The sequence below is a fragment of the Suncus etruscus genome, chromosome 2 (genome assembly GCF_024139225.1).
Source record: "Suncus etruscus isolate mSunEtr1 chromosome 2, mSunEtr1.pri.cur, whole genome shotgun sequence".
In the NCBI taxonomy this organism is placed as follows: domain Eukaryota; kingdom Metazoa; phylum Chordata; class Mammalia; order Eulipotyphla; family Soricidae; genus Suncus; species Suncus etruscus.
Window position 1 is genome coordinate 146,592,871 of NC_064849.1, and position 16,374 is coordinate 146,609,244.

A 16,374-nucleotide genomic window follows, 5' to 3' on the forward strand; every position below is an offset into this window, starting at 1 on the left:
TGCTAAGTATTTTTCATGTTTTTACTAACAATCTTTATGTCCTTTTTAGAAAAATATTTCTAAAAATATCTGCCATATTTTAGCAACATGATAGTTTGTTTTGAAATTAAGTTATATTTGTTCTTTATATATTATAACCCCCAAACAAAAATAATTGAAATATAAACACTAAAATAAGCAACAAAGAATGAAGATTTTTAATATCTAACTTCTTGAAAAACTGAAGATTTAACATCACAGATATGGCACACTCAGCCCCCAACACACTGCAATCTCTTTGAAACTTTTTGCCAGAGTCACTTTGCTCATTATTTTATTGCAAATGGGTTTCTCCACTATGTGTATAATGATTTATATCAATAGTATTTTAGTTTATTTAATGAACTAATTATATTCTATATGAAATTCTATAACACACTAGTGCAGGTCTGATCAGAGTAAAAGGAATTAGAGTCACAGAAAATTGATGCTATTTGTCTACCACGTGTTCAGAACTACAGCTTTTCTAGTCATAAATCCCATGTTCTGTGCCCATTATAAAAACCCTTGCAGAGTTTTCTTGCGCTATAAATGCTAAATGCCACATAAGTGAATGATGTGATAATAAAGATTTGTGGATTCAGAAAAGTGTATGGTTATTTTCACAATCATTAAGACAAGGAAACACAAGTGTTGGGTTAAATTTTTTGCAAAGAAAGCTTTTAAGGTGGAAAGAAAATTAAAAGAAAAAATATGAATTTAAGAAAGTGGAAAATGTGTTCTAAAAGCAGGAAAGTGAATTAAAACAGTTGAAGTTGAGATGAGTTCCAAGTGACTCTCAGTCAGGATGGTAACACTGAGGAAGGTCAAAACTAGAAAGAAACATACAGATGAGCTCTGCTTAAAAAAGTTTTTTCACAGATGACAGCTAAGACCTTGAAAAGTTAGGTGATTTGCTTAATGTCGTGGAGCTAATTGGTGAAGAAACTGAGATTAGATCTTTTAATTTCTAGTGTTCTTCCTCCCATGTCGGTTCACTGTGGGCTCTCTACATTATAAGTAGGGATAGTATACTATGAGCTGCTGCTGAGGTCTGGGTATACTATTTGTAATGAATTCTAGTAATGAATTCAAGTAGCAATTGCCCTCTCTCTTTCATTACTTATTTCTATTTCAGAATCTTAATCTGGAATTAAACTTGGGGAGTCTGGCATGTAGACCAAAAGGTTAAGAGTACTCAGTGTTTGGAGGGTAAGGGGGAAATTGGTGACAAGAAATAAACACGGGTGAAGGAATGGGTGTTGAAACATTGTATGACTGAAACTCAACTATCAATAACTTTACTCTGCTTCTAACAGTGGTTTAATAACATATTTTTCCAAAAAAAAAAAAAGAGTTGTCAATGTGTCATGCTGCTTTCTACTATTACATAATCACCTTGACTTAATTTAAGATGATCTGCACCCTTAAATTCTGCACTGCACCCGCTGCACTACTCAACAGAAGCAACATAGAAACTCAACTATCTCAATTGGATATGAGAGGAAATGTTTGCTGTCAGGCGGTTCTCAGGCTCAGCTTCGTAATAAAGATCAGAATCAAAAAGTTGTATTTAGTTTCAATATTTTGTGGAAGAGACAGAGGGATTGCCTCTGGCGTTCACTCCACAGTTGGTGGTTCCTGGTTTGCATCTTGGAATTTGGACCTGGCAATATAACATAGTGTTTAGTTCACAAGCTTTGAATTTGCGTCCAAGCTCTAGCATTTACCAGCAAAGTGGTATGGACAATTCGTTTAACATTGCCAAGTGTCAGTTTGCGCATAGTTGGCACCATCCTTACTGAGTTGTTGCAAAAACTGAGTGCTTTAATTTGTGTTTCTCCCAAAGCACATGGTAAGGCAAGGACTTGGGTTCAAGTAACTTATTTGGAAGGCAATTCCAGAAAATGTAGTGCGAGTGTGACAAAGGTAGGGAATCCTCTTGAGGATCCTCCATTAAAGGATATTTTCCCCAGCCTCCACTAGTTGAAATAGTTTATGGGAATTTACTCCCTGCACTTCTGGCTTGCATAGATCAAATGTACTCCAGAACCAGACAATAACTTCACATAGAAGTCATTATTACTGAACCTTATTATTATTTGAGGTAGAGGCATATTTGGGGCACTCACAGAAGTATTGACTTCTGGTTATGTTCTCAGGGATGACTCTTATAGTTGCTCAGGCAAACATATACTTAAAGAAAAGCAAACCAGAATTGCTGCATGCAAGGCAAATGCCTTAACCCTGATACTTTCTCTCTGGCCCCTGGACCTTATGATTGGTTATATTATTACACAGAGCTTAAGATATAAGCTTTAGCTTTTTTTTTTTTTTTTACAGAAACTGTATAGCAAGGCTACATTTGACTTCTTGAAGGGACTGAGGTGATATAGAGAAGGCATTGATAATACTTTTTTATAGTAATATACTGTTTTATCATTGTAGCATCTGGAACATAGAAGGTATTAAGTAATGATGTAGCTACTTAAAGTACAAAACACTAAGTACTGGTTGGCAAAGAAAAAAATTTTTCTCCATTAAGAATAAGAGATACTATCCAATACTGCAAAGGGTAAACACCTATATAGATAGACCTCACTAACACAATGGTCAGTACTCAAAAGACGAAACCTATACATATCCAAAAGTTGAACTATTAGTTTCCTTTTCTTACGGTACTATACTTACCTATCTTTCTGTACTCAGCGCCTCTCTTGCCCTCCTGACCTCTCTACATTAATATACACCTAAGCTAGCTTCTATATGTTTATATGTGGGTAGGAGCACACGGAGATAAGAATCCTCCTTAAGGGACAAACCTAAACCATAAACAACCCATACCTATACCCTATATAACCCCTCCCATATACTATCCCCTCTCCCTCCCCCAGAAATCCGGCTATCCCTTCACCCCTCAATCTGACCCCCAATATCCCCACCACATTATAACTCTCCACCCTCAGTTCTTAATCCATTAGGCATCAAGACCGACCTTCTACCCCAATGAGCCAGTACCCACTACACAAGTGAAGAGACACCCACCCAAACTCTTACCTCGTTCCTGGCAAGAAAATACAATCAACACCCCGACTGATCCATGCAGTATGGCCCTCCTAATCACCTCTCCCTAATGTGGACTGTGGCTTGATACTGGAACTAGCTCCAAAGGACCCCCACTGCAAGAATTCTACCCAGACCTCCCTGCCTGGACCCCACACTTCACAAGGAAATCTCAAAAGACAATGGGGAAGCCTGTACTTTCATCATATAGACCTATATAACACTATCTCTTACCTGTTTATCCCCAAATGTAATCTCCTGTATCACTTTCTCCCTTTTTCTTTTCTTTTTTATCCTTGTTCGGGGTTTTGTTTTGTTTTGTTTTGTTTTAGTTTTTGTTATTTAATTTGATTTGTTTTTGTTTCTTTTGGGTCACTCCTGGTGGCACTCGAAGTTGCTCCTGGCTCTATGCTCGGAGATGGCCCCTAGTGGCACGGGGGACCATATGGGATGCCCGGATTTGAGCCATTAACCTTCTGCAGGAAGGACAGACGCCTTGTCTCCATGCTATTTCTCCCGGCCCCACTTTACTCCTTTAATTATGTCTTTTATTTAATCTTTTTTTTTTAGATATGTGTGAGCATATATATTTCTAGTTTTTGTCGGGTGTCTGTTTTCTTCTCTCTCCACCCACTACATTATAATGTAGTACCACTTCTTCCTGCAAAGACATATTAAACAAAGGGGAAATTTTATGTGTAAAAACTAGCTCTTATCTACTAGGAATAAGAACTCATACTTGTTTACAATACAGGGACATTTCCCACCCTGAACATATGTCATGTGGAAACAACTTAGACTCCAGGGAACTAGATACCGACCATCCAGCCTTGACTCCTGGACCCCAGACATAGAAACGACAGAGTTCTCCACAACAGCTCCAGGAGACCAATCCCCTCATAATGCTGCTCTGATACCAACATGCGCCAGTGCTAAATTGATAACCTGACAACAAGGAAATGGGAACAACTTGATCTAAGAGCAAGTTGTCCTTCCTCATCAGCCAAGGATAAGACAAATCAGAAAACATGTCACCCTTTGATCTGTGCAAAAGCCAAGATTGCTATATACAGATGACTGGATGTTACAACCAGGATGGGACAGTACACATCCAGGAACCAACAACAACAACAGCAACAAAAAGCTCTAGCCTAGCTTTTGGTCTATGATCTGTTCAACAAACAAGAGCTCCAATTCCAGAGATCTGACTGAGACAACCGCAACTGAACGGGTCTTCTGGAAACATAATGGAAGACTTTATCCCAGGCTCCATCCTAGGAGCAACATAATGACCAAGACCACCAACTACAGAAGATGGATTAAAATGACACCGAAGAAGCAGAACTGCTAGAACCACAAAGAAAGACTTCATCATAAGCTCCATTCCTTGAGCTGCACAGCCACCAAGATCTCTAGATACAGAGGTCTGATTTTACCATCTATGACGAAGCAGAAGTCTTCCATACACCACGAAAACACCGAGGGGAGAGTAAATGATCATGCAAGGAGTCATAATTAATCTCATAACAGTACACTTCAGGGGGGGGAGAAACCCTGTATCTCCTAGGCCAAGGGAATTCCCTCTATAGTATCCCCAATAGTTACTGTGCCTATGCAGGGGGGGAAGCACAAAACAATAATTTTCCACATATTTATTTATCGATTGATCGATTTTTTGACATCTTTATATTAGTGTAGAGATTGAGGTTGATGTCTCCAATATTATTTTATTTTATCTTCTCTTTCTCTTTCTTTTTGCACTCTGGCATGAGTTGATTTCAGAACTGAGACTGTTGTGTGGTGCTTGTCTTTATTGCTGTGGTGCTCAATGGATATTTAATTTGATATTTCTTTCTGTATAGTGGTGGTGTTTCAATTGCCTTTTTCACATCCTCTCTCAAACTGAGGTTGAAATCCTCTGGAAGGAGTCCACCTATTTTCAGCATATTTGACTTCTTTTTTTTTCTTATTATTATTATGTACCCCAATCTATTGCTTTTCTGTCCTTCAAACAAAGCCACATAACTCGATTTATCTAGCTCCACTTCTTAAATAGAGGGGGAGACAAGGGAGGGTACCAGGACTCAACAGATATATGATCACTAATATTGAGCTGGACAAAGAGGGGACCACCTACTCTAGCAGTCCGGGGGGTGATGGTGGGGTATATAGGTTGCAGAAGTGGAACTGGGATGGGGGGAGGATAAATTTGGTGATGGGTATTCCCCTGATTCAATGTTGATATGTACCTAAAATACTACTGTGAAAGATATGTAAGCCATTATGATCAAAATAAAAATTAAAAAATAAATAAATAAAAATAAAGAATAAGAGATACTATCTCCAATGATATGAGATGTAATGAATGAAATAAAACCACAATGGGCATAATCTTTTATTTTATTTTTTTCCTCTTACCTGCTACTTTTACCTCTGTATCTCTTCAACATAATCATTTTTTATATCTTTTGCTTTGCTATCCTTCTACCTTAAAGCAAGCACTATATATCTTTTCCTGGAGATGTATCAATCTTCTGACTTTTTTGTTTGTCAGTCTCCCATTTTTACTTCATTGTGAAATACACACACCCTCAAGCCCACTAATTCAATGCTCTTATTGCCTTTTTTATAACACAATTCTGATAAAGTAACCTTATATTTAAATACTTTAAATTTAACTACTTTTAAATTCTGTGATTCAATCTTTCTCCCCCACTCCACCACCCAGGAAGTATCTTTAATTTAAGATAAAACACTCATCATGATATAGTCTTGTTTGCCCCTTCAATCATATATTCTCATCTCCAAAATTATATATTAGGAAATATCCTTGATGCCATCCTTCAGTACCATTATCTATGTGCTTTCTCGCTTAATTTTTATCTAGAAACTGCTAGCCTTTATCCAGGAATTCCAGTTGATATCCATATCCCATTGAAAAAACACACATTCCTTCTATTTGCCTTTCCTTTTGGTCTGAGTCAATGATAAATAACATATTTATGTATCTCCTGAAACTCACAACCAGGTCAGAGAGATAGCTCATAGGATTTGGTTGCTATGCACTAGATGGGATTTTTATCCTGGTTTGTGTTTCCCCTCCCACCCCAACCCGATCTAGAACACTACTGGAAATAGCCCTGGTGGGTTCACCAGCACTATTGAGTATCAGAGTTTAGATAAGAGCTCTGAATTGTCAGGGATGCACCAATGGGTCAAACATAGCTAAGTGCACCTCCTGCCCAACTGAACTTATCTTGGGAGGCCATCCCTAATACCACCCAAAAAAAAAAAAAAAACCCTGAAATTTTTGTTTACTTTTGTTTAATTTTTGTTTAATTTTGTTTACTTTTGTCTGTTTACTTTCTGTCTTTCTAAAGAAGACTAGTTTTCTTCATAAGTAGATACTGAGCATCTGCAAGCATATTCTTTTTTTTGTTTGTTTGTTTTTGTTTTTTTGGGTCACACCTGGCAGCGCTCAGAGGTTACTCCTGGCTCCACGCTCAGAAATCACTACTGGCAGGCTTGGGGGACCATATGGGATGCCGGGATTCGAACCAATGACCTTCTGCATGAAAGGCAAACGCCTTACCTCCATGCTATCTCTCTGGCTCAGCAAGCATATTCTTTTTGTTTGTTTGTTTGTTTGTTTTTTGTTTTTTTGGGCCACATCCGGCTTTGCTCAGGAGTTACTCCTGGCTGTCTGCTCAGAAATAGCTCCTGGCAGGCACGGGGGACCATATGGGACACCGGGATTCGAACCAACCACCTTTGGTCCTGGATCGGCTGCTTGCAAGGCAAACGCCGCTGTGCTATCTCTCCAGGCCCGCATATTCTTAACAAGTATCTAAGTTGCTTTTTATTCTCACTGAAGTCTAGGAGTCATTTTATTATACCAAGAGTTTCCTAAAGGTAAAAATCTTTTCCTCTATAATTCATGTTTAACATAGCACCCACCATGTAGTTGGTACTTGGCAAGTAACTCTTGAATTAATGAATAAAATGTTCAGTCTTTCTGCTACCATCCTTGGTAATAAGACCTGTTAAGAAATTATTTCCTATATAATAAATTAAGAAATGTTTTGTATAATCTGCCAGACCTCCAGCCAAGTAAGTGACTATTAAATTTGACCTATTGTTCTACTTTTTCACCCTTGACTCCCTTTAAGCTTTTTTCAAGTAAAGTGTTTTGTCTTGTTTGATTAATGAAGACTAAGAGTAGTTTAAAGCTCAAAACAGAATAACTTGGCTCTTGTTAAAAATAGAAATTGTGGGGCCGGAGAGATAGCATGGAGGTAAGGCGTTTGCCTTTTATGCAGGAGGTCATCAGTTCGAAACCCGGCGTCCCATATGGTCCCCCATGCCTGCCAGGAACAATTTCTGAGCCTGGAGCCAGGAATTACCCCCTGAGCACTGCCGGGTGTGACCCAAAAACCACACACACACACACAAAAAATTGCTCAATCCTACCCTCATAGATATTAATTCAGTATTTGAGAGACTATGTGAAAATGCTTTATAGTTTTTTTAATTTCTTTTTTTTTATTCTTGATTTTTTTCTTTGTGCTATACATGATTTTGTTAGGTGAGCTCTATGTAGCCACTTACTTAAAAACTAAATTTTTACAAGAATCGTATAGTAGCTCCTTGGTCTTTTCCTGTGTTGTAACTTCTTTTTCTCTTCTCACAGAAGTTCTGTATTCTTTGGGGGGGGGGGGGGAGGTGTGTCATGACTGGCTGTGTTCAGGGATTACTCCTGATTCAGGATTACTCCTGACAAGTTCAAATACCAGGAATCAAACTTGAGTGAGCCACTTGTAAGGTTTACCATTGTACTATCTCTCTGGTCCCAAAACTCTTTATTTATATTTTATATTATATTTTTTATTTATTTATTTTGGACTTTGTTATTGGGAGCCACACCTGGCAGTACTCAGGGGTTACTTCTGGCTCTGGGTTCAGAAATTGCTCCCTGCAGGCTTGGGGGACCTTATGGTATACCAGGGATAGAAACCAGACCTCCTGGGTCAGCTGCATGCATGTCAAATGCCCTATCATTGTGCTATCACTCTGGCCCCAACTATTTATTTTTAATAAGAACTTGAATAAGTTATCTTAAAGATTGACATTTCTGCAAACTGATAGACACTTGTATTTTATTTTCTTTGGACAAATGCTCTAAGGTGATCACACTTTAAAAACAGACATTGAAGTTTAGTTCTACTACATTTGCCTTTATTGATCAGTTAGTAACTTAGTTTACCCAAAGAAACTCAAGCGTCTATTTTACTCTATTAGTCTTGGTAAATATGAATGTATACTGCATAATTATAAAAGTCAAGTGAGAAATTGAGAGTGGTCATTAGCTTTGGCTTATGTGTGTCCTATGTGGCTACTTCCTGCTAACCTGATGACAAAATAAAATCTTCTTCACTCTGTGTGCATTTTTGTTGTCCATATTGACAACAAAGGATCTGCAGTTACCTGAGTCCGACAACAATTGGATGTGCTTAGTGAGACTGCAGCAAGAGAACAAAGCCTCCTTTACCCCCCTTACTTCTTAATTAGTACCCAGAGTGGCATGACAATTTCTGTCCCTGAAACCTTTTTTAGAGTAGAAATTGTCATCATTTATACAGGGATTATAAACTGAGCCAATTTGTCTCTGTGCTTTACTTCATTGTTTCCATACAAGACTTTAGTTTCTACCCTACAAGAAATCATGCTAAAGCATTTTTTTCTTTTTTATTTCAGTCTGGATAGATTCCATTTTGGGAATCTCCTAACCAAGGGTATGAACAGAACTCTACTCAGTGTGAACTTAGGAACAATAGTAAAAACTGCATTAAAAGTTGGGGCCTAGAGCATAAAATGGGTAAGGTTCTTGCCTTGCATGAGATAAATTCAATTTGAATCCCCAACACCAAACGTGGCCCTGGAAGCCCAGCCAGAAGTTAGTTATCCCTGAACACAGAGCCAGGGGTAAGCCCTGAGCTCTTCTGAGTATGGCCCAAGAACAAACAAACAAATAACAAAAGTAGAATGAGAGGATCTGAAGAGATTGTACAGGGGATGCAGTGGACAGGGTAAGATCCAGTGACAGTCAGGTGGGAGCTCCTGATTATCACTGGATGTGGTACCAAATCTAAAAAATATACAATACATAAATAGAATAAGAAGGCTCAGAAACAAATTTCTTTTGATAATATTGAGTACATGATGATTTGAAAAGTCAAGGCAAAGTCTGGGAAAACCCCCATCATAGTCAAATGGTGAGTCAATTTAGGGTGACAAGGAACTCCATGATCTGTTTTCCATGTCCAGAAAAAAAGTAATTTTGTAGTACTATGGAGTGATTCTCTTTTACTTGGACTATATAAACCATCAAAATAAAAATCTTTGATATGACAGTTATATCTTTAAATTTTCTTAGTAAAATCTTACTACTCACAGTTTTATACATCTGGATATCAAGTGTTTTGTACTGGAGTTTTAAAAAAATATGTCTTGTTTTGTAAGTAAAATCAACAATAAAATAGTGTTTTATTTAATTAAATATTATTTTGAAGCCAATTTTGTTGTAATAGGAATAATAACAAAATAAGATCCTAATATAAGACCCTAATTTTAGTCCAAACATCAATGAACATTGTTATTGTAAGTTTTACATAAATCTATGTAATTTAGAATATACCTATATATCTTATAGCTTTTTAATATTTGACATGAACTACTAATTTAAGTATTCATTCATTGATTTTGTTTCAGCATTTCAATAACACGTAATTTCCTTGTAAGGTTTAATTAATATTTTATTCAATTGTGAAAAGATTTTTAACCTAATTCATATTTTACTGAGGTTAATAGAGACTATGACATGGAAAACAAAATAAGAGTAACTAAACATAAAACTAATTTGAAAATTATATTAATAATTACTTTTATAAATAGGAATTTTAATGTATTTTCATTTAATTTTACATAAAGAAAATGTAAAACTTGAAAAAAATAATTTGGCTGAATTTCTTCAAGTAAACCACTAGATGGCAATATCTTTGTTTCTTTGCAACTCCACTTGGAAAAAAAAGAAAAACGGCACAATTAGAACAATATTGCCAAGATTTTTTAGGACTTACCTCAACTGCTAAGTTGCTATAGCTCAATTCTAAAGAAATAAAAGTATCATCCGAGTGATATCACAGCAGTAGGGCTTTAGCCTTTAACGCAGAAGACCCGGGATGGACCTGGGTTCGATTCTCAGCATCCGTTATGGGTCCCCAAGCCTGCCAGAAGCAATTTCTGAGCACAGAGCCAAGAGTAACCCCTGAGTGCCGCCGGGTTTGAACAAAGACAAAAAAACAAAAACAAAAACAAACAAAAAAAAAAAGAAAAGAAAAAGAAAGAAAAGAAAAAAGAAAGGAAGGAAGGAGGAAGGAAGACTGAGAAAATCTGTCTATTTAAATAGTAATTCATTGTGTTTGGATTGTAGTACATGAATATCTTTCCTTATTAAATCAAAACGACAGAAATGGCTTCTTTGTGTACACATAACTTCCAAAATTTTAGGACTGATTACAAGGCAACTTTTCCCATACTTAAACAACTTAAACAATGCTGTTCAGCCTATTCTCATTACTTTCAACTAAAGTTTTTCTTTTTCATATAATTTCACTATCTCTAAACTATATATTTTTTTTATTGATTGAGAAACAAAATCCCAAGAATAACCAGTCATGCAATCATGGAAGAGAAGAGAAGTATATCATCTTTGTGGAGATTCTTTTACTTTAGAACTCTATACATACTGCACACAAAATCTGTACTGAACCCAAATGTTCTTTTTACCTCAAGATCACTATAGCTTTGTGCAGTTTTAATTTATATATTTCTTAACCTTTTTTATGAGTCATTGAAATATAATAAACAAAATATCAACTATATAAACTGCTAAAGTATAACAATCAAAATAAAAATGTGGTGTGATGTCATGTCAATATAAAATGATAGCATAAAATATTATACTTAGTTGAAAAGAAATTTTCAAAAACATTTATACATATAATCAAGAATGCTGAAAAGAGTGATTATAGATACAAAATTAGTTAATACCTTACAGGACAGTAAGATTAAATGTTTGTGGTAATGTTTTAAGAAAAATTTTTTATTTTATATTTATTAGGAAAAAATGCTTAAAATATTGCTAAATTCAAGAATTATTTGCGGGGCCGGAGAGATAGCATGGAGGTAAGGCGTTGCCTTTCATGCAGGACGGTGGTTCGAATCCCGGCATCCCATATGGTTCCCTGTGCCTGCCAGGGGCGATTTCTGAGCACAGAGCCAGGAATAACCCCTGAGTGCTGTCAGGTGTGACCCAAAACCAAAAAATAAAAAAAAGAATTATTTGCATTAGTATTAATTTTGAGACATCTTTTCTACTGTGTAGAAATATAAAATAACTTCAACAGAAAATCAAAGATATATGCCACTAAAATAATATAATATGAAAAATTTGTTAAATTCAGTAGTATTTTTTGTCCATTTCCACGCAATGGGCAAATCTTTATGACAGCCTTTACAGAAATAATTGTTTTTAGAATGAGCAATAGAATATTACAAATCATATAACATATAATGCAATATTAAGTCAAACCACAAGAGGGCGGTTTGTGTTCTGACTTTCATTTGCAAATGGTGACCAGGTCCAATGATTAAATTAGGAAATCTATGATTAAGTTTTGTAATAAATTAAATGAACAATGGTGTTCTTTAGCTCTAGAAGTAGAAGTCGGGAAGCATAACAAAAATGGCTCTAAAAATAAGAAGAATGAGAATGACTTGGCCCTGTTTTAGGTATTATTGACACAAAATATTCTCAAATCTTAGCTGTCTGAATGTACTGAAATTTAGATTTGGAAAAATAGAAGACACGGGGCAGCTCATAACTAAGAAAGATCAAATTTAACAAATACAAATACCAATAATTATAAAGCAAGTTTAAAAAATAAAAAATTGTGTAAAATAGACTGGATATAATAAGATATAAAAGAAGACTGAATATAAAAGAAGACTGAATTTAATTTGTCATATAACTTTGACAAATTGGGACATTGAAATATTTTTTGGGGGGTCATACCTGGCAGTGCTCAGGGGTCACTTCTGGCTCTACGTTCAGAAATCGCTCCTGGCAGGCTTCGGGGACCATATGGGGTGCTAGGATTCGAACCACCATCCTTCTGCATGCAAGGCAAATGCCTTACCTCCAAGATCTCTTCGGCCCCCAGGACATTGAAATCTTATATTAAAAGATTGTTATGTTGTGCCTGAGTAATAGTACAATGAGTAGGGAGGGCATTTGCCTTGTATGTGGCTGACCCGGGTTCTGTCCTCGGTATCTCATATGGTCCCCAACATATGTTAGGCATGATTTCTAAGCCCAGAACCAGGAGTAACCTTTGAGTACCACTGTGTGTGACTCAAAAGCAAAACAAAACGAACAAAAGATATTATTCAGACCCAGCAATTAGTGCTATATTGAAATAGTTTCCCAAATATTAGATTTTCAGATTTTTCAAAAGAAAACCAAATTATAATATGGATTCTCCTGATTTTTAAAAAATATTGTCCTCTTAACATTAATTTTCTTAGATTTAAACCCGAAAAATTTGAGGCCAGAGAGCTAGGACAGCAAGTAAGGTGCTAATATCACATGTGGCTATTGTGGCATGTATGGTCCTTCAGCACTGCTAAGAGTGATCCCTCACTGAAAAGTTAGGAGTAACTTCTGGGTGTGGTCCCAAACCAAAACCAAAATGCATGGTTCATTTTTTTTTTCTTGCTAAAAATATTTGCCTAAGAGAATTTTCTAGACTTCCTCTGCCATTAAAAATCTATTGAAGAGGAAAAAATTTAAAAGCATGAATGTAATTGAAGTAGATGCAAAAATCGAACTGCAAGAGTGAGCAATTATCAATAAGAAAGTAGAATTATAGATCTATGAAGCAATGATGAATCATCAGGGAGGGAGATACTTCAGTATGATTGCAGAATGAAACTGGGGATATTTTATCCCTGAGGCCTGCTTTTACATCTTTACCCCCAACAATGTCACTAACATATGGATAATGACTATTTTAACTGGCCACAAGCCCTGTATCAACTTGTTCTAAGGCTTCTTGAGCTCCTAACATTTCTCATTTTCCAAGTCATTCAGTTTCTTCAAATACGTTTAAATGGTATACTTTATTCTTTTGATATGCCACCCTGTATGGATGCTCTTTTGAACATTGTTGTTATTTGCAACCCCACAATCAATAATCCATTTTTACTGATAGCAGCACTGCCAGATGCAGGAAATGTGTCTCTAGCAGAATGGAAATTCCTCCTGCACCTGACCTGAGGACCTGGTGTGGTCTCCATGATATTATCACTACTGAGTCTCAAATGCTTTTTGGTCATTATGAACCTAAAGTCCAAAAGTGTTGTTAAAAAGAAACCAAAAATAGAATCGCAGAGACCAATGTATTCTTCATTTCTTATGGATTTCTTTGATTATATATTTCTATTAAAAATACCAAAGTCAGGGCCGGTGAGGTGGCACTAGAGGTAAGGTGTCTGCCTTGCAAGCGCTAGCCAAAGAAGGACCACGGTTTGATCCCCTGGCATCCCATATGGTCCCCCCAAGCCAGGGGCAATTTCTGAGCGCTTAGCCAGGAGTAACCCCTGAGCATCAAACCGGTGTGGCCGAAAACAAACAAACAAACAAAAACCAAACTCTTGGGGCCAGAGCCGTGGTGTAAGCAGTAGGGCATTTGTCTTGTATGCGCTAACCTAGGACTGACCGTGGTTCAATCCTCTGGTGTCCCATATGGTCCTCCAAACCAGGAGCTATTTCTGAGTGCATAGCCAGGAGCAAACCTTGAGCGTCACTGGGTGTGGCAAAACAACAACAACAACAACAAAAACCCACCTAAAAATACCAAACTCTGTATGTGAGATATAGGACAGTAAGTGAGCCACTTGTTTTAAACATGGCATACTGACCCTCAGCATTTGACAGTACCCTGAGCACTGCCAAGTATGATTCCTGAATTCAGAGCCAGGAGTAAATCCTGAGCATCACTAAGGGTGAAATTCTAAACCAAAATCCAACAAATATAAACAAAAATCAATGTGGGGTCTCAGCTTGCAGTTTCACACAAGTAATCAAACAGAATCCTGAGGAAAAGTGAATTTAGGCCAGAGTTTGTTGAGCAGCTCCTTGGCTCTTAGTCAACCAAGCTTCTTTTCTCTGCTGCTTTTCCTGCCACTTTTTAGGCCTAAGTTTAACATAAATCACCTGAGGGTAAGGGTTGATGTAATTAGGGGACTTTGCTAATTCACTCAGAAAAGATCAAAGTAAAAAGTGATTTGACAGATGTCTGATAAAAGATCCAGGGATGGGGGAAATATCAGAAAGTGATCAGCTGATAAAATGATCTGTCATGAAGAGCAGTGAGGGTGATGATCTCCTGTGTCTGCTTATCAGAATCACCAAAGATCCACTGGAAGAAGCCATTTCATGAGGTCATCTTGGTTGCCAGCGGTGACTCCTCTCTCTCTCTCTCTCTCTCTCTCCTCTCCTCTCTCTCTCTCTCTCTCTCTCTCTCTCTCTCCTCTCTCTCTCTCTCTCTCTCTCTCTCTCTCTCTCTCTCTCTCTCTCTCTCTCTCTCTCTCTCTCTCTCTCTCTCTCTCTCTCTCTCTCTCTCTCTCTCTTTCTCTCTCTCTCTCTCCTCTCTTTCTCCTCTCTCTCTTTCTCTCTTTCTCTCTCTCCTCTCTCTCCGTCTCTCTGTCTCTCTGTCTGTCTCTGTCTTTCTCTGTCTCTCTCTCTGTCTCTCTGTCTCTCTCTGTCTCTCTGTCTCTCTCTCTCTCTCTCCCCCCCCCCCCTCCCTCCCCACCCTCCGCCCCCCCCCCCAGCACAAATCTGAAAAGATATAGGAGAACACTCTGAGCCCCAAAAGGAAGGTGTTTGCCCGGGGGTCTCAAACTCAATTTACCTGGGGGCCGCAGGAGGCAAAGTCAGGGTGAGGCAGAGCCGCATAAGGGATTTCCCTTACCGAATATTCGCAATAAAAAATCGCATTAGTGGGAAAAAACTCGCAAAAAATCGCATTAAACATTTGCATACCCCAAACGGAACTGCTCGGGTATGCGAATGTTTAATGCGATTTTTTTCTTACTAATGCGGTTTTTATTGCGATTATTCGGTAAGCAAATAATCGCGAATACTGCGATATTTGAAGGCCAGCTGCGGGCCACAAAATGTTGTACGGAGGGCCGCAAACGGCCCGAGGGCCGCGAGTTTGAGACCCCCGAGGGAAAGAACAAAGAAAAAAAAAGAAAAAAGAGAAAACTGCTTACAACATGGACAGACATAAACATATTCATACCCACAGTGCCTTCAATTGGCTGCAGCTGGTTGAGGGGCCTTGGGACTCTCACAAAGCGCCTTCTGTTGAAGGGTGGTGGGACATTGCTCTGAGCCTCCAATTTGCTCCCTTCACTGCCTGGTTCTCTCCCACCTGAGGGAGCCTCAGCTGGGCAAGACTGAAAGTTGATTCGTGGGACCTATGTAAATCGGGAATGAAGTGGCTGCCTTGCACTGGTATTCCCTCTGGCCCTGTTACATTAGTAGCTTCTGGACCTTTCTAATGCTTTCATGAAATCGAACTTCATCATCTCCCCATCTCCAACATTGCAGAAAGACTTCCTGGGGTTGTTTCTCTTCTTAAGCTGTTTGCTTAGTGTCATTTCTGTTAATGAATCCATAGCCATTTCAAACACTGAACCATTTAACAGTACCTAAGGCCTGAATTGCCAGCACTGACTTACAGTTTCCACATCGCCCATTCTGCAGGGTCCTGTACGACAATGGGAGAGTCTTTTGAATGATAACTCTTTACACTTGTATCCTGCACATATTTGTCAGATATCTTTAACACAATTTTGCTTAGGAAAGTCTTTTTTTTTTTTTTTTTTTTGCTTATTTGTTTGTTTGCTTTTGAGCCATACCTGGTGACGCTCAAGGGGTTACTCCTGGCTATGCGCTCAGAAATCGCCCCTGGCTTAGGGGACCATATGAGACGCTGGGGGAATCGAACTGCAGTCTGTCTTGGGTTAGCATGTGCGAGGCAAACGCGCCCTACCGCCTGCACCAGGGCTCCGGCCACAGGAATGTCTTTTGAGTAAGGATTTCATTACTGTAAAAGCACTCTTCCTTTCTTGGGGCATGTGCATGGAAGAACTTTTAATGGATAT